Below are 18813 nucleotides of genomic sequence, written 5' to 3'. Positions count from 1 at the left end.
GGCGGTCTTGTCAGCCATGTCCTTGCTGGTGCGCTATCTCCTTTTCAGTTGTCGTTTAGTGGTTCTAAGGTCATCAGTTTACTAGCTAGCCTGCTTGGTGGACCTTCGGTGACTGTTGTTGATGATGGGAGTGAAGCTGTTGGCAAAGTTGGTGATCCAATTGTTGAAGTTTCTGATGTTCTGGTCTAGGTTGTTGGAGGAGATGAGTGGGTCGTGTTGAGGGCATTGAGCCATTTGTCCTTAGATTCTTTGCTGTAACTGTGGTGGGGGCATTGGGCACACTGGGTGTAGGGGTCCATGAGCTGGTGTTGTTGAAGTGAGTGATGGTCGATCCAGGTGAGTACAGTGGTGTGGCTGTACCTGATGCAGTTGTTTTAGAATTAAATCATTTTTTATTGGAAGAACACATGACAAGAAAATACAGTGCGTCATTGCCTACAATCTGCTGGGCCGGCGATTTCACAAGCCAAGGATAGAATGCAGAGCTTATGATCCATGAATCAACTAAATAGATAAATAACACAGCATGTCCCGTACAGCCCATCTTGGGCCGGCCGCGTTCATCATCATCTAGGAGTAAGAAATAAACATATTAATATATGAGTAGAAAAAGAGCAAATTCTAGAACACCACTTGTGTTCATATGACAGTGCTACAAGGGCACACCGTAGCTCGTTTGAAACGAGTAAGTCTGTGTTTAATAAATCAAAACAAGGAAAAAGGAAAAGAAGAAACCAGATTGCAAAACATATAAAACCAAGGCCCACCCCTCCTTCCTCTCGGTGAGCCACCCGCAGACTTAGGACTACACATGTGAAGGGTGCCGGTCCCCTGGAGAAAAAGCAATTACATTAGGGGTCGCACACCCTAGCCTCCTTCCTGGCTCGCAGGGATCAGCTTCAGAAGCCGTAGATAGGCAGGGCATGTTAGTTCCCGGAACAATAATGATAAGATTGTGATGAAGGGAGCCCAGACATTAGGGTATTCAGATTGGTCCTCAAGCGAAGCCATGGACAATCGCTCCATACCCAGGAGGGACCACAATTGGAGCAAACATTGAGAATGGTCTGGGATCCTTTCGGTCTTCCAGCCCGCTAATATAACCTGATGCGTGGCATTTAAGGCCAAGGCGATCTGCTTGCATTTGATTGAGCGCAATGGGAAGGTCAAAGCGTAGGGGAGTCCTAGGATAGTGTAGCCGGGGAATCTCGGGATAGTAGTACCAAAGGTCCTGTCAATCTCATCAAGGATTTTGTCCCAGTATCTTGTAAGTTTTGGGCAATTCCACAACAAGTGAAGGAGAGTTCCCGGACTCCCACAATCATTCCAACAGAGTCCGTCGCTCTGAGAGCTCCACTTAGTTAATTTAGCCGGGGTCTAGTGCAAGTAGGATACAATTTTAAATTTGGTCTCTGTGTGCCCCATAGAGTGTGCAAAATGATGTGATCTATAAAATATATCCTTCCACTCTATGTCTGACAGAGTGCGGCCTATTTCTGCCTCCCTCCACTTATGTCCCGCAGAACGAGCCCCTTTCACTCCTAATATGAGGAAGGTATATAACTCGGAGATGAGCTTGCGGTCGTCCTTCTTCAGAAAAAGCCACATCTCAAATGTTAACATTGGTCTGCCGACCAGGGGACGCACAAGGGATCTGGATGTCCAGTGCAGCATTTGCGTATGAAGAAAAAGGTCACAGCCCGCAAGGTCGTAATCCTCTCGGAGCTCCTTAAAGGGAAAATGGCCCCTCACGTTGAACAGCTGTCCCAGAAGCTTGCATCCAGCGTGCGCTTGCGCCATTGTCCCTCCCAGGTGGGAAATCTGGGTTTGAGAAAATTGGAGACATCGGAGAGGGGAAAGTGGTGAGGTTTGAACGTTTAACCACCTTGTCCCAGGCTAGGCATGGTGGGGCGGGTGACTGGCAAGGAGTAGAGTCCCCAGGAGCGTGCCGATCTAGGCAGCCAGACCTCCCTCCAGGTATGCGGACCAGCCACTGTGTGATCCATAAATACCCAGTGCTTTTCCGTCATGTGACGATTCCATTCCACGAGGTAACGCAGCAGCGAGGCCTGGTAATAGCGGGTGAGATTGGGCAAGGCCAAACCGCCTTCTCTCTTAGATCGGGCCCTAAATGATGAGTTCAATCTCCATTTGGATCTGTGAGAGCGCATTCAGCGGGGGAAGTAGAGGAAGGGTCTGGAAAAACTACTGGGCCCGACATTCATTTTTATTGCAGCCAATCTGCTGAATCATGACAGGGGCAGACGTCACCATTGGGCAAGATCTTTCCGGACGCATAAGAGTAGAGTAGAGTATTTCGCTTCTGCAGTCTTATCCAGGCTATTATGCAGGACCAACCCCAGCTATGTAATGCCCCCTGTCACCCAGTGAAAGTCAAATTGGGCCTGTAAGGCATCCATGGGGGTGAGCTTCGCAGTGAGATTCAGCACCTGTGATTTCTGCAAATTTATTTTAAACCCAGAGACCTGTAAAGGCTTATTAGATGACGATCAGCCCAGAATGGGACACCCTGCGCCTCCGGATTGTCCCAAAGCCGCTGGGCAAAGGGCTCCATATATAAGGGAAAAAGCAGTGGGGAGAGAGGACTGCCTTGTCTGGTGCCTCCCTCCAACGCAAAGTCTCCCCAGAGTACACCATTGACCCTGACCTGATATGCGCAGTAGGAGCATTATAAATGCTTGCTACCCATCTACAAAACTTAGGTCCTATGCCGAAGTGCTCTCACTTGGCAAACAAGTATGGCCAATGCACCCAGTCAAAGAATTTCTCGGCATCAACTGCCAGCAGAAGAGCCTCCTCCTTCGACCTGTGCACCTTATCAATTAGGTGGCAAATCCTTTTGGTATTGTCCCACACTGCCTACTCGGGATAAAACCCGACTGATCCAGGTTGAGCAATCCTGGCATGAGAGGGTTTAGTCTGTGGGCCAGGATGCTCGAGAATAACCTCACGTCTATATTTAGCAGGGAAATCGGTCGGTATGAGCTGCAGAATACCGGATCTTTCCCTGGTTTGGGGATGACAGAGATCGTCGCCTGGAGCGTAGAAGTCGTGTGGGTGCCTATGTCCATAAATGAGTTGAAAAGTCGGGTGAGCAATGGTGCCAACTCCACGCAGTAAGTCTTATAGAAGAGAGCACTAAACCCATCCGGACCAGGTGCTTTCATAAGCTTCATCCGGGCAATGGATGAGATCACCTATTCAATTGGAATGGGGGCCTCCAGCCCATCTGCCTCGGGAGCTAGAAGAGGGGTGAATGCCACGCCACGCAAGTACTCAAGAGGGTCTACAAGGCCTGGGGACTCGATGGAATAGAGTTCCATGTAGAATGCCCAAAAGGCCGCAGCAATACCAAAGTCATCTGTTACCTCCGTCCCCTGGGCCTCCCGAACCGCCTTCGCTGCTTGGGCCTGCTTCTGACTGGAGAGGCAATGCGCCAGCAAGCGACAGCCCCTGTTAGAGCCTAGGTAATACTTATGTTTCAGCTGTAGCACAGCGTATTCGGCTCTGTCAAGGTCCAGTTGTTTCAGTTGGAGACGTTCCTTCTCCAACTGGTGACAAATTAGAGGAGCACATGTGCGCTTATGGACGGCCTCGAGTTCCTTCACCCGACCTTCCAGGTCTTACTCTTAACGCTTATCTCGCCTGATTTTATTATCATAGGTCGCCTTAGTGATGAGAGCCTCTCTCGTAACTAACTGAAGCGCCGCCCAGATGGAAGCCAAAGGCATGGTGCATCATCGCTGAGCGCTAGGTAGTCAATCAGTGTATGTCGGAGATTCTCCACTACTTGCGGGGACCGCAGGAGTGAGTCTCGTAAGCGCCAATGTAATGGGAACAATTGCGCGGGCGGGAGGTGCAGTGTTAGGGTGATATGAGCATGGTCCGATAGGGAGCAGGCCTCTATGGTACAGGCCCATGCTGCCTGAGTGACAAGGAAGTGGTCCAGGCTGGCGTACATCTTATGGGTACATCTTATGGGCAGCAGAGTAATCCCTCTCGTCAGGGTGCAAGCAGCGCCATGCATCTCTAACTCCGCAATCGTCAAGCCACACACTCTCATTCCCTGATATGGCTCCTGCGCCGCCCGATCTCTTTTAGTGGGGCTGTTAAGGCCTTTGACATTAAAACTAACTACCTGGACTGCCATCAGTGGGAGAAAAGCCACCAGACTCCATTGCTAAGGTTCAGTGACCAGCAGTGGGGGGCAGAGCCCATCTGGGACTGAGAATGTATGTGCAGGCGGGCAAGCCCTTTCATAGGGACCTTGTATAAAAAGCTCACCGGAGGGAGGACCCACCCCACCCTAAAACAAAAACACATACCCCATAACAATGAAACAACACAAAGTCCAACTTGAAAGCTGGGCAGTACCCAAAGGAGACTGCCAAAGGAATGAGGGACATCTCCAGAAGGAAACAAAACATCCCATCCGCCCCCACCAAACCCACAAAAGACCGTATAGCCCCAAAGGAACATTACCCTCAATCATTAACATCCAACGATCCTCCTTCCGCACCTGTCAGAGTCCAGAGAACAGCAGACCGTTCCTTGATAATGGTGGTCATGTCAGGGTGGAGGCGTTCCAGATTTCAGCCGGCCCGTGGCCCGCGCCCCTGAGGTCTCTGTGTGTCCTGCTCCACGGCATCTGGATGAGAAGGTAGGTCATCGACGGATAGCTTCAACACCTTGCAGGCTTCGGACAGGGAAGGGATCTGGTACAGCTTCCCGTCGAGATGGAAGATGAGGTGAAAGGGGTGACCCCAGGCATAAGAGACATTCTGCGAGCGAAGATGGTCAGTAATGGGACGGAAGTCTCTTCTCTTCTGGAGAGTACTAGCTGCGGGGTATGGTCCCTGAAGTGTAGAGGTTGTCTAGCGTGGGCCGCCTTGAGAATCTCCTCCTTCACAGTGTAATTGTGGATGCATATCAGAATGTCTGCAGGAGGGCGGTTCGGTTGACGAGGGGGACCAACTCGGTGGCAGCGGTCTATCTTGACTAAGGACTCCGCTGGGGTGCCCAAGACCGTGCAGAAGAGGTCCTGCACTTCGCCCACAAGGTCTTTCCCTTATGCCCCTGTTGGGACTGCCCAAATGCGAACATTGCTCCTCCACGCCCTATTCTCTAGGTCCTTGTAGTGTGCTTGGAGATCCAGCTGTTGATCCCCCAGCCGCAGGACTTCTTGTTGGAATGCTGCGATCTCCTCATCTCTTGCAGTCGCTTAATCCTCCGGGGCGGCAATGCGCTCCCTCACCGCATCCACATGTCTCCTGACCTCATGTAGATCTGCCTGCAGGTTGGTCTTGATAGCCAAAATATCCTCCCTTTGTGAGGCAAACAGGGACTCCAGAAACTCCCTAGTGACTGTGTTGTCCGGGCCTTTCCCTGTGGGTGTCGCGCAAGAGCCTGAGGCGTCCCCCGTCAACTTCAGCAGGAGGTCGCGTATGGATCTGTCCTTTTTACTTTTGACTGCAGCCATTGTGGGGAAAGAAAGAAAGCAAGTCCAAGCAGGAGACACACAGGGCCTCTAGAAAAGTGAGACACTAGCGCTAGGTGGTTATTATTGAGATGGGTGAACGCACCAGTCCCCAGGTGGAAAGCTTCCGTGCCTTAGCGCTGCGCAGGCCATGCCGCACCCATGCCTCAGAGAGGCTCCGTTCTGCGGTTCTGACCTCACGTGACGGTGGTAACCAGTAGACTCCGCACAGTACCCAGAGACGGCCTGCAGATGGTGGGTAGGGAGGTCCAAGGGGCACCGGTATTATAGCGCAGTCTGGCAAACCACTGCCCGTCCACACTGCGGATAAATCGATCCACTAGGGCGGCCCCTGCACCCAGAAACATTCAACGTAAAGCAAAGACAGTCCGAATGTCAACAGTAAGCCCCGATATAGCATTATCCAATCTATACAAACCAACCACTTCCGAGAATCCACTCACAACTTCAGATCCATTAATAGAGAAAACCTCACTAATATCAACTTAGTGAAAACTGCTCTCTCCCATTCATCTAGCAAGATGACGTTAGCACTCATCAATTACAGATCCACTTGCAAACATGCTCCTGACATCTACGACCTCATCCTCGAGAATGATCTAGACATTATCGTCCTCACAGAAACTTGGCTAAATAGCTCCTCCTCTCCCATCCTAGACCTACTGGTACCTCCTAGTCAAGATATAATCCGCTTAGACAGAAACGTGAACCCTGGCGGCAAGCTAGCCTGCATTTATCGTAACACAATCACAGTCAATCAACCAGACTCCATCTTTCTATCCTCCTGTGAATATCTCTGTAGCAACATCTCTGATGACAAGCGCATCGCCAGCAAACTTCACATAATTTACCACCACCCTGGTGACAATCTGACGTTCATCGATGAGCTAATTGAAGTCATTACGTCCAACGACAACTCACAAGTACCACAGATTTTCCTGGGCAACTTCAATCTCCATTGGAATAACTCAAACTACCATGTTGTAAGTTGTCTTAAATCTTTTCTGTCAGATCAGGATCTTTCTCAATTCTGCGACAGTCCAACCCACAACAAGAGAGAGACGTTAGACCTCATCATAGCAAAAACGAACACAGTCACACTAAAATCCATCACCCCATGTGATTGAACAGACCATTACAGCATTCTCTTCTCCATCAATATTGAGGTAGACACAAAAAGGGGCCAACCCCCAAAAACAAATCAGTGGAAAAGGAATATACAAAATATTAACCCCACCGACCTAGTAAACCAATGCTTCTCCTCCCTAACCCCCATGACAGACATGGTTGACGTCCATGACCTCACAGTCTTTTACAATACCACTATGATTGAAATTATTGACTCTACAGTGCCCCTCCAAGAAAAAAATGTTTCCTCCAAAATCTACAAACCATATTTCAACGAGAACCTGAACTCTGACTGGCATAAGCTAAGATCACCCGAGAGACTATGGAAATCAGCACCCTCCACTGATCACCTATATCACCTTAGAGTGCTGAGGAATGCATACAACAGGAAGATCCTAAAGGCTAAGGCAGACTTTTTCAATGCTCAGCTGAACCAAGCCATTAACCGCCCTAAGAAACTATTCAAAATAGTCAAACAACAAGCGCGCAATATGCCTACATCTGTGGAACTAAACAATCCGGCTATTTCTAACTGCGATCAGCTTGCCAATTTCTTCCTTGAAAAAACTAAATCCATTGAACTTGACATTGAATCCAAGAAGGTTCTTCTACAACCTATTGCTCAGGATACTAAATGTTATACTTAGAGCAAGGTCCATTCTAGTACTCTGACGGAAACCCCCAAAAACAATGCCTCTTGGTGCACCTTCTTGCTCATCCCTGAACAAGAATTCTATTCCACTCTTCTAGCGATTAACCCCTCCAATCACTTCTCTGACCCCCTACCTCCTTCCCTATTCAAAATGCTCAAAACCTCTATTATACCTCTATGGTCGAAGATTGTAAACGCCTCTCTGAGACAAGGCTCCATACCGAACTGTCTTAAAGTAGGGCAGGTCACACCTATACTAAAGAAATCTGACTCCCTCCCCTCAGATCTAAACTACTACCACCCGATAACCAACATCCCTACTCTAGCGAAACTGCTGGAAAAATGTGTACAACTACAACTATGTAAACACAATCGAGAATTTCACCCTCCTTGACAAACACCAATCCGGCTTCCAGCAAGGTCATAGCACGGAATCTGCTCTCACCCACATATTGGATGACATACTAAAAATGTTAGACTGTGGAAATGTGGATTTTCCTGATCAGTTATGTCCCCTATCTTGGACCCCAACGGTTCTATATGCATGTTACAAGTACATGTATGTTCCCTCCAGTTCCAGTTTCTAAGACGCAAACATATGTGTGTCGACCGTCAACATGTTCTCTGTCAGATCCGCCATCAATGGGCTGGATATTCGATTCCTAAGTATGAAAGGCCACCGACTTTATATGGCTAAGTTACTCCATTTTTACAGTTCAGGCGAGTAGGCCCGATTCTGTCCTCAAGCCTTTCCCTGCTCTCTGTCTCTGACAGCTTCAGCTTGAGCTCGCATCTGTATCCATGAACTTTGTCCTACTCCCTGTGCAGCTAACGGTGCCTGCCTCGGCCAGTTTTCGCCTGTCTGCCAAGAAGTTGTATTTCACCTTCGAATTATCTATTTTGCTCTCCAGCCGATGCATTCCTGTCCAGTGATTTAGGTAAACATTTCCTTTAGCTCACAAGCAGAGGACTCAGCCTTTCCGTCCTCCTGCAAGTGATTCATAGCCCTGTTACCATGGAAAGTTTTCTGCCCCTCGCATCTCATATAGACACTTAGACGCTTGTACACGCACACAGTCAGTATAGAATAGATTCTGTCCGAGAGTCTCTTCCTTGTGGATAACATAGTTCTTTAAACATAGGATGTTAGATATGATTTGGGATTAGGATGACTTGACCCCAGACTTTTCGTCTCCACATGTAGAGCTAAATGTCAAGTCCCCTTCACCCCCTAGTTGCACGTCAATTACACGTCATGCTGCCGCGCGCGCATCTATGCCAAGTATTATCTTATAGATCCACCTATGTCTGATAATTCTAACCAATCATGTTTCTTTTATTCCTTATTACGCCTAGTTTCGATTATGTCACTGTCACGTCACTTTTCTTATCAAATGTTACGCCTTCTACATTCGTTTCATTGTAATGTACTTATTATAAAAATACATGTCTGTTAATGAATTATTGTACTTCACTTCCTGAACCTTCGTGGTGACGGAACCTGAGGGCCGCGACTCGAGTCGGCCATTTTGAATGGAATAAAGCCCATTAGAAAACCTCTTATACCACGGATTCTGCCTCTTGTTATTTTGAGCTATTTACTTTAATTTAAGATTCCGCATGAAATTCAGTCCGGTAATATTTATTTTATTTACCACATAATGGCGCCCGAACAGGGACACTTTCTCATCTCACGCGCCGGCGGTGCGTTGCAGGCCCGGTCTCCTGCCACAGCTGGACGGACCATAAACGCGTACCAGCAGGATTTCCTGTAAGCTCCCTCCGGTCAAGCGGGGGCGACTGAGGCTGCGATCAACCCAGACGAGGCGGTGAGAAGTGCGAAGTATCCCGACCAGAGCCTAGCTGAGAGAGCAAGATCCGAGGTATACAGAGGCCCACCAGGTTTTCCGAAATCCCGACGTGCAGAGGGTCCGCTGTCCGCAGTTATCGAGTCCTGTCCATTCTCTGAGGCCTTCCGTTTCAAGGAGCTACTCGGTGAGTACCATCGCCGGGGAGGCGTGTTGACGCGCACATAGGTTGTGCCGGTCAAGACGGATTTGGGTACACAAATCCGGTCTGCACTGTTTAGCAGTGTATATGTACTGTTTAGCAGTATATCAAGTATTCCGAAGTATTCAGTTATTGTCAAGAATTCAGCGTGGTGATTAGTTAGGCAGACTGTCATCATTGTCGATCATTGTTATAATGTTTAATGTTTAATGTTTAAAGTATTCAGAAAATGTCTTGCATATTGTGGTATGAATGACTGTTCATTGTTCACTGTTCATTATTGTGTTTCTCGTATTAAACAAGTTCAAGAGTAAGTATCAGATCAGTTGTCAATATGCCGCTCTTCTCGAAGTTAAGACAGATTACTACCAGAAAAGGGGTGCTTGAAGAAGCAGTTCCTATTCCTCCTAGGGACACTCCAGGACATTTCATGTACCATAAGCATGGCTTAGATGCCATATTGTTTCTTGATCTATGGGTAGATTATACCAAAGGATTACCGGAAAGTCAAAGGTGGCCCATAGCGGGAACCTGGGATGCAGAGTGCATCATGAAAGTGGAGGAAGAGTTATGGAAAAGAAAGGTCAGACAGTCACAGAAAGACGCTGTTGAGTTATGGCGTAAAGAATCTCATAGACGAACAGAAAAAGCACGTAGACAAGAAGAGAGGAGTAAAGAAAGTTCAAATAAAGTTCAAGAAAATCTATTAATTGAGGAAGGTATCCGAGTGAAATCAGAACAAGTGAATAGACAAAGAAATGCTCTTATGAATGGTATGTATCCCCTTCTAGCCGAAGGACTACCTAAGGCTGTTACGGAGGTGCCAAAAGACTTGCCACCCCCATTATTTCCAATTAAGGTACATCCAAAGGGGCATCCCAGAACCGCAGAAGATGTTTTTCTTTCCTCATATCTAGACGATGCAGCCCCCGAGTATGCTAACGCCACACCACATAGACCGTCTGGCGGAGGGGTTCAACGTCAGGATCAGGTATCTGTCCCCGTGCAACAGCAAGTCCCGATACAAGCTTCGGCAAGCACATCTGTTTCCGCATCTGTCTCCGCAGTCGACTCTACAGGGGTATCGACACCCATAGTTGCTGTATCACGTTCAACGAACCCTTTCACACCCGACGCCCCAGATGGGGCCACGGGAGGTGCTAGCAGTACTTTTACACCACCTAGAATAAATAAACTTGTCTTTCAAGAGTCAGCACATTCACGTACACCTAAGTTAGTAAGTGAACGTACGCTTAAGGAACTCCTTGTAAATTGTAGATATGACCCAGTGGTTGGTAAAGAGGACGAAATGGTCCTGGCATCATTACGTATCAGACGAGCCGCAGAGTATTTAGCAAGGTTACCAGGAATGACTACGCATCTAGATAACATATATCATTTTGTTCAAACAGGACGAGATCCAGGATGTATTAACAGAGCTATGGAATTCCAGAAAGTAGAGATACAGGGGGAACTGCTACGTTTCCTCATAAACTGTGTAATCAGAAATCAAGATCGTCCGGGGGTAGACCGGAATGCAATGCTTATTCTTACAAGATGGAGTCAGAATATATCAGAAGGGAGACACGATAAGCAAAATTGTATAATAGCCATGTGCCGAAAAATACGTAAAGAAATAGAGCGTATTCATGAAGAGAGATTGGGAACAGACGAGTTTGAGCCAGACGAAGTGTCCGAATCAGGGAAATCCGCAAGACAGTCAGAGACCATAGCCTATGTAGGCAGAGGAAGATCTTGTGAAAATACTAGATGTTTTTCTGATCCCATACACTCTGTATGTCCAAATAATAGCAGAACGTATCCGACGCCTGTAATAAATCTGAAATCTCCTGAACATTTGTTTCAAGCCGCAGACAAAATACTACGAGAACGAAGAGGTTACCACCTCCTCGATTCCATGGATGAGCAAGAATTAGCCAGATCAGCCGTTCACTGGATTGTTAGTCCTGAAAAATACGGTGATGAGACCGTAGCACACACGTTTCTCAACCTCAGTACAGATGAACAACGTTTAGCTGGAATCTATATGATTCAGCAACTCCTCATATTATATAAGAGCCAACATGCTGACCCTGGTCCTTTACCTGATATATTAACGGAACTACTCACGAACAGATGGAGAGGTTCTAGTAACAAGCTAATTAAAGAGATATTAGTGTCACGTAAACAGTACGTCCTTTTTGTAAATCCAGATTCTCTCTCGTTGCCCCCCAGAGAAAGAGCACCGTACTATATGGATAGACAAAATCCTTTACGGGAAGTGCACCCAATAAAAGGCGAAGACAATGAGTTTCACCGTGTATTTGTTTACACACCCATATCAAAAATGGAATTATTAGAAATGAAAAAAGTAGTACCTAGTCATGACAAAGACCCAGCGGGTTTCCACCGAGAAATTAAAGACATGTTACTGATGGGAGAGTACACCTTTCCTGATATTATGACGATATTAAAGGTGCTTTTGCCTGCTGGCATATATGAAAAACTGAAAGAAAAAGAGTGGGAAGTGGGAGACCAAAAGATAGACTGGACAGCATTAGCAGAGGAAGAAAGAGGCCGAGCTGCAGGTTCAGGGCTCGGGGATAAAGTTAAACTATTACCAGGTTTACTAGTACAGGTACTGCCACGTTTATTAACTACAAAAAAGGAAGATTGGGGTGCAATCACAGCCTGTAAACAAAAGCAAGATGAAGACACAAGCGATTATTATGCTCGATTTGAAAAATGTTTTGGTATAAATAGTGGTATAAAAGCAAGTAGTGACTCATATCCACATCTATTTGTGACAAAATTAGTGGAAAATGCATTGCCTCCAGTGAAGAATAGAATATTGAAATTCGAGAGTACCTGGCAAAGTAACACTCCGTCGCAAATGCTACAAATGTTACAGTATCATCACAATAGAATTAGGGATGAACAAGAACACGAGCATAAACGCATGAAGGATACAAAAATGAAAATGCTAGTTTCTCAGACAGTACCAGCAGATGGTCACAAAAAGGGTGTGACACATTCTGGTGATTCTGCAGTTCCTGTAAAAGGAACCTGCAATTACTGTAAACAACTAGGCCATTATGTACATGATTGTCAAGTCCTGAAACGTAATATAGCTACAGGTATTGCAAAAGAGAGACCACGATTAGTAAGACAAGATCAGAATGAACAAGGAGCTATGCAGCATGGACAGTCCATGCCAGTTCAGCAACAGCCTATGCCAGCCTCACAGCAACCCATACAGTTTGTGCCAGCTGCACCACCGTTGCCTGCTACTGCCACACAAACCACAACACAACAAATGTATCAGACTGCACAGTATGAATACCCTGAGTATCAGCGTTACGCATGAACCAGCCTAGAGAGGGAAGTTGACTTACCGCTTATCGAGATTCCGGTAGATCAAGAAGGACCTTATGTACATAGTGAATTATTAGGTCAAGATAGAAAATTCTTACTCGATACAGGGGCAAGTCGAACAACCATAAAACGTAGTGAAGTTCCAGGGGCACCCCTCTCAGGCTCTCAAAATGTTTCCCTTGGTTTTTCAGGAAAACCTATTGTTAATGAAGTATCACAGCCTCTACCACTTACGATAGGACCTTTGACACGAACTACAGATTTATTGCTTACTAAATCATGCCCAGAAAATTTGTTAGGAATTAAAACTCTGAAAGCACTAGGAGCCATAATATGTTGTTCTCCGGAAGGAGTAAGGTTGTTTTTGCGTGATTTTAAAGGTCACTATGTGTCTAGAGACATGGATCCCCGACTACAGATTTTACCAGTACATCTATGGGCACAAGGCCCTACGGATGTTGGCTGCATGAACATTACACCCTATCGAGTTACATTGAAAGCAGGAGTGGTACTACCACGAATGCGACAATACAAGTTACCGCATGATGCTGTAGTGGCTTTGTTGAAAATCATTGATGAGCTAATTGCCCAGGGAGTAGTTGTAGAAACAGACTCCAATGTATGTAATTCACCGATAATTCCGATTCTTAAACGAACTGATCCTACTGCTCCACCAGTGTACCGATTGGTTATTGATTTGCGAGAACTAAACAAGTGTATTGTACCACAATTCCCTGTGGTCCCTGATATATCATCATTGTTGACAGCAATTGATTCCGAAGCAACATTTTTTACTGTAATTGATCTCAAGAATGCCTTTTTCAGCGTCCCAATAGATCCGGAAAGCCAATACTTGTTCGGATTCAGTTTAAATGGGCGCAGCTTTAAATTCTCACGCGCTCCCCAAGGATTTACAGAAAGCCCCAGCATCTACAGCCAAGCACTGAAACGAGAACTTGACAGTATACACATGCCAGTAAATACTGCACTGCTTCAATATGTCGATGATCTGCTGATCACCGCGAGAAGCGAGCCAGAATGTGAAAAAGCTTCTCTGACAGTTTTACATTTCCTAGCCGACAAGGGGCACAAGGTATCCCCTTCTAAGCTGCAATTCTGTGTTCAGCGAGTTATTTATCTTGGTCACTCGCTGTCCAAGGAGGGAAGGCAGCTTACACCAGATCGCATCCAGTTAATTGCTAACATGTCAATACCCCAGACACAAAAGGAGGTGCGGGCTTTCATAGGCCTCACTTCATATTGTAGGCAGTGGATCCCTCAGTACGCATTTCTAGCAAAACCACTCATTCAGTTAACCACACAGGAGGCAGCCACATCGACTGTTCTCCCGTGGACTCAGGAACATACACAAGCTTTTGAAAGCCTAAAGGAAGCCTTATGTCAAGCACCTGTTTTAGCAACACCATGTTATAGCAAACCTTTTACACTCTTTGTTACAGAACGCGAAGGTACTGCCTTGTCAGTACTCACTCAGGATCAAGCAGGATCACGAAAGCCATGTGCTTATTTTTCCAGTACATTAGATCCCGTAGCTCAGGCTTTGCCTGCATGCCTGAAATCAGTGGCAGCGACAGCTTTAGCAATCAGACAAAGCGATGCCATAGTATTAGGACACCCATTGACAGTTCAAGTACCACATGCAGTAGAGGTTCTTGTGAACCGAACACAAACGCAACACTTGACCATAGCAAGACTTACCGGTTATGAACTGACATTGTTTCAACCACACATAGAGATCCGACGGTGTAATACATTGAATCCTGCTACACTATTACCTGTAATTGGAACAGACCCACTAGCTCATGATTGTGTTGAAATCATTGAAATAAAGACGAAACCTAGACAAGACTTGACAGACGTTCCATTGTTAGATCCAGACCTGACGTTGTATGTAGACGGATCATGCATGAGAGCAAGTACAGGAGATTTAGTGGCCGCGTATGCAGTCACAACGGACACTGAAGTTATTGAGACACATTGTATAGATACTCTGTCAGCCCAAGCAGCAGAACTTATTGCTCTAACGCAAGCCTGTATTCAAGCCACAAATAAGAAAGTTAATGTATACACTGACTCACGTTATGCATTCGGAGTTGTACACGACTTCGGCGTGCTGTGGCGAGAGAGAGGTTATTTAACGTCCCATGGTGCCCACATTCAGCACGGACCCCTCATTCATGCCTTGTTAGACGCAATACATCTACCCACTGCTATATCGATTATGAAATGTAAAGCACACACGAAGGTTACTGATACCATTTCTCAAGGCAATGATTTAGCTGACAGAACAGCTAAACAGACTGCTCAGAATCGCACATTAGACATGACAAAGCCAATAGTTCAGACACCAACACAGTGTATGACAATTAAGGATCCCACACTTGACGTAATTGACATACAGACACATGCCACAGCAGAAGAAATAAAGAAGTGGACTGAACTAGGAGGGATCCAGACAGATCAAGGATGGATGACGAAGGAGAAATCTGTATGGTTTCTCCCTGATTCCATGGTTCAAGCCATTATAGCTACAGTTCACAGTCCAGCACATTTAGGAGAGAAGGCTATGCTAGACAGCATTCAGCACATTTGGTTCAACAAACATTTACGAGCAGCAGCTAAACAAAAAGTTCGTACCTGTATGATATGTTGTCAGTTTAATCCAGGAAAGAGTGTTCCCGTAGAGCAGGGTGGATTTCAGCCTCCTGACCATCCTTTTGAAGTCCTCCAGATGGATTATATTCAGATGGAACGTTGTCGAGGATTCAAATATGTCCTCGTAGTTGTCTGCGCTCTCTCTCGTTGGACAGAGGCGTATCCCGTATCAGATTACACTGCCCCGACTACTGCCAAGCAGCTAGTTCGAGAATTCTTCCCACGGTACGGTTTACCACGTGTTGTATATTCAGATAACGGTCAGCCTTTCTCATCCGAATTAATGAAACATGTCTCACTTTTGTTGGGATATCAGTGGAAATTCCACTGCGTCCGACATCCCGAGGCAGCAGGTCTCGTAGAAAGACATAACCAGACACTGAAAATCAGACTGTCCAAAATATGTAGAGAGAAAGGTGTCGACTGGATAGTAGCATTACCAGTTGCACTCTTTTACATGAGAATGGTAGCACACTCTAGAACAGGGCTATCCCCGTATGAGGTGATCTTTGGTAGACCACCGAATATGTGGGGGACGCCTATACCACGTAAAATAACTGATGTTGACTGTAATATGCTGACAGATTACCTGGCTTCCTTGATGTCTGCACTACAATCTTCTCGTTCACAGGTAGCTGCAGCCTTTCCCGACAACACTGAGGCGAAACCCCATGACGTTGTTCCGGGTAATCTTGTCTTTGTGAGAAACTTCGACAGGAAAAGTCAATTGGAGCCCAGGTGGAAAGCACCCAAGTTGGTCCTGTTGACCACAAGAACAGCCGTGAAGATCGAGGGACGAAAAGGGTGGATTCATTCCAGTCACGTCAAAAAATTTCATGGACTACCTTCAGATATAGACACTGTGCCCTGCACTCCCTCACAGACTGATTCAAAACTTCCTTTTGTTGAACAGAATGACTCTCAGTGCTATAAACAGAAACTCAGGTCCAGATCTAAACTGTCGGACGATTTGATTGTTTAAGTCCTCTCCAAGGTGAAGCGGTTGAATCTGTCCCGACATGTACCCCTTAGGTCTGAATCATGTAGAGTCCAGAATCATAATGAAACGACATGCTTATTGTAAATTACTGCGTAACCACTGTATTGTGACATTATTAATTTTGTTTTTATTGAGTATTTTAGTAATTATTACGAGTATGATTTTGCACATATATCATCCTATCTCTAAACGTGTTTTCAATATAACTGATGAACATTCTTTTAGTGACCTACCGCCACATGAATTATCTTATAGACTTGCGCTGCGCAATAACACATTCATTAGTATGTTACATCATTCCCATCAGACTAGTAATGCGACCAATTGTTGGGTGTGTGGCCGACTTCCTCCCTATCAGAATAACAAAGGAGTTCTGCCTTTCTTTCCACATCCATTCACACACAATGGCTCCTGTGGAGCATGGTTTAGTTTATTAAATTCCATAGACCCAGACACAGCAGTTTATCAACAACATTGGATATGGGGAAATCTGAATCTAGTTTTATTCAAAGTCTGTCACCCTAATAAGGAGGGTCACCCCAGTAGAACAGGAACTGATTTAGAAAATGAAGTGTATAAATTAGGTAATTTTACGCCTAATCTTATGATTTTGAATGTCAAATCCGAAGTTGAACTAATTCTGCCCACTATGTCAGTATTTCCAGTTAAGGGTGAATTATGTGTAAGAAAAGTTGGTTCCATACACATGGGCCATAGCCAATGCGTTACTACCGTAGAATATAGTGATCAAGGTAAATCTTCATTTAGAGCTTCTCGCCATTCCTACTTCATATGTGGTCAGACTGCATATATGCGTCTGCCTCTAGATTGGGATGGTACCTGTTACATCGCATTCCTTTTGCCACCTGTTTTCCTAGCTCCCCCTGATTATTATCGAGATGTTCATTTAGTACACAATAGAGAGCAAAGAGATCTCCCAGTTGTCGATTATACTGAGACGGCATGGGACAAGTATGTAGATTTCAATAAAGGTATCTTTCCCTATATAGGTACAATATCAAATAGTAAGCTGATACGCAGACTCACCAAGACTCTTGAAGCTGTAGTAAACAAGACTATAGCCGCCCTAGGCAATCTGACAGAGGAACAATCAGTGATGAGAATTGTTGTTCTCCAGAATCGTCTTGTCCTTGACGTCATCCTGGCAGATAGGGGCGGAGCTTGTAGGGTCATCGGATCCAGCTGCTGTATATTCATACCAGAAAATTCGCCATCCGTATATAAAGCTATAACACGCCTTCATAAGATTGTAAGCCAGATACACGAGAATCCAGGCACTTGGACGTGGTCCGGGTGGTTTTGGAGTGTGATATCAGCCTGGGGATGGAGAGTTCTATCCTTCCTAGGTATTGGCCTTCTTATGCTCTTCAGTTGTTGTTTATGCCTACAATGTGGACCAGCGATTTGTGGTCTGTGTGCCACATCATGCATTCCACATCACAGTTCTCGTTCAAGATCCCGGAAGAAGAAAGAAGAAGAAATGATGCTTTATGAGCAAATCAATGGAATGATGAAGATTGATGTCTCGTGAAGGGCAAGAAGGGGACAAGGAGGGAATGTGGAAATGTGGATTTTCCTGATCAGTTATGTCCCCTATCTTGGACCCCAACGGTTCTATATGCATGTTACAAGTACATGTATGTTCCCTCCAGTTCCAGTTTCTAAGACGCAAACATATGTGTGTCGACCGTCAACATGTTCTCTGTCAGATCCGCCATCAATGGGCTGGATATTCGATTCCTAAGTATGAAAGGCCACCGACTTTATATGGCTAAGTTACTCCATTTTTACAGTTCAGGCGAGTAGGCCCGATTCTGTCCTCAAGCCTTTCCCTGCTCTCTGTCTCTGACAGCTTCAGCTTGAGCTCGCATCTGTATCCATGAACTTTGTCCTACTCCCTGTGCAGCTAACGGTGCCTGCCTCGGCCAGTTTTCGCCTGTCTGCCAAGAAGTTGTATTTCACCTTCGAATTATCTATTTTGCTCTCCAGCCGATGCATTCCTGTCCAGTGATTTAGGTAAACATTTCCTTTAGCTCACAAGCAGAGGACTCAGCCTTTCCGTCCTCCTGCAAGTGATTCATAGCCCTGTTACCATGGAAAGTTTTCTGCCCCTCGCATCTCATATAGACACTTAGACGCTTGTACACGCACACAGTCAGTATAGAATAGATTCTGTCCGAGAGTCTCTTCCTTGTGGATAACATAGTTCTTTAAACATAGGATGTTAGATATGATTTGGGATTAGGATGACTTGACCCCAGACTTTTCGTCTCCACATGTAGAGCTAAATGTCAAGTCCCCTTCACCCCCTAGTTGCACGTCAATTACACGTCATGCTGCCGCGCGCGCATCTATGCCAAGTATTATCTTATAGATCCACCTATGTCTGATAATTCTAACCAATCATGTTTCTTTTATTCCTTATTACGCCTA

Source organism: Triturus cristatus, chromosome 4_1, assembly GCF_964204655.1.
Source record: "Triturus cristatus chromosome 4_1, aTriCri1.1, whole genome shotgun sequence".
NCBI classification, from domain to species: Eukaryota; Metazoa; Chordata; class Amphibia; order Caudata; family Salamandridae; genus Triturus; species Triturus cristatus.
This window is presented reverse-complemented; position numbering follows the sequence as displayed.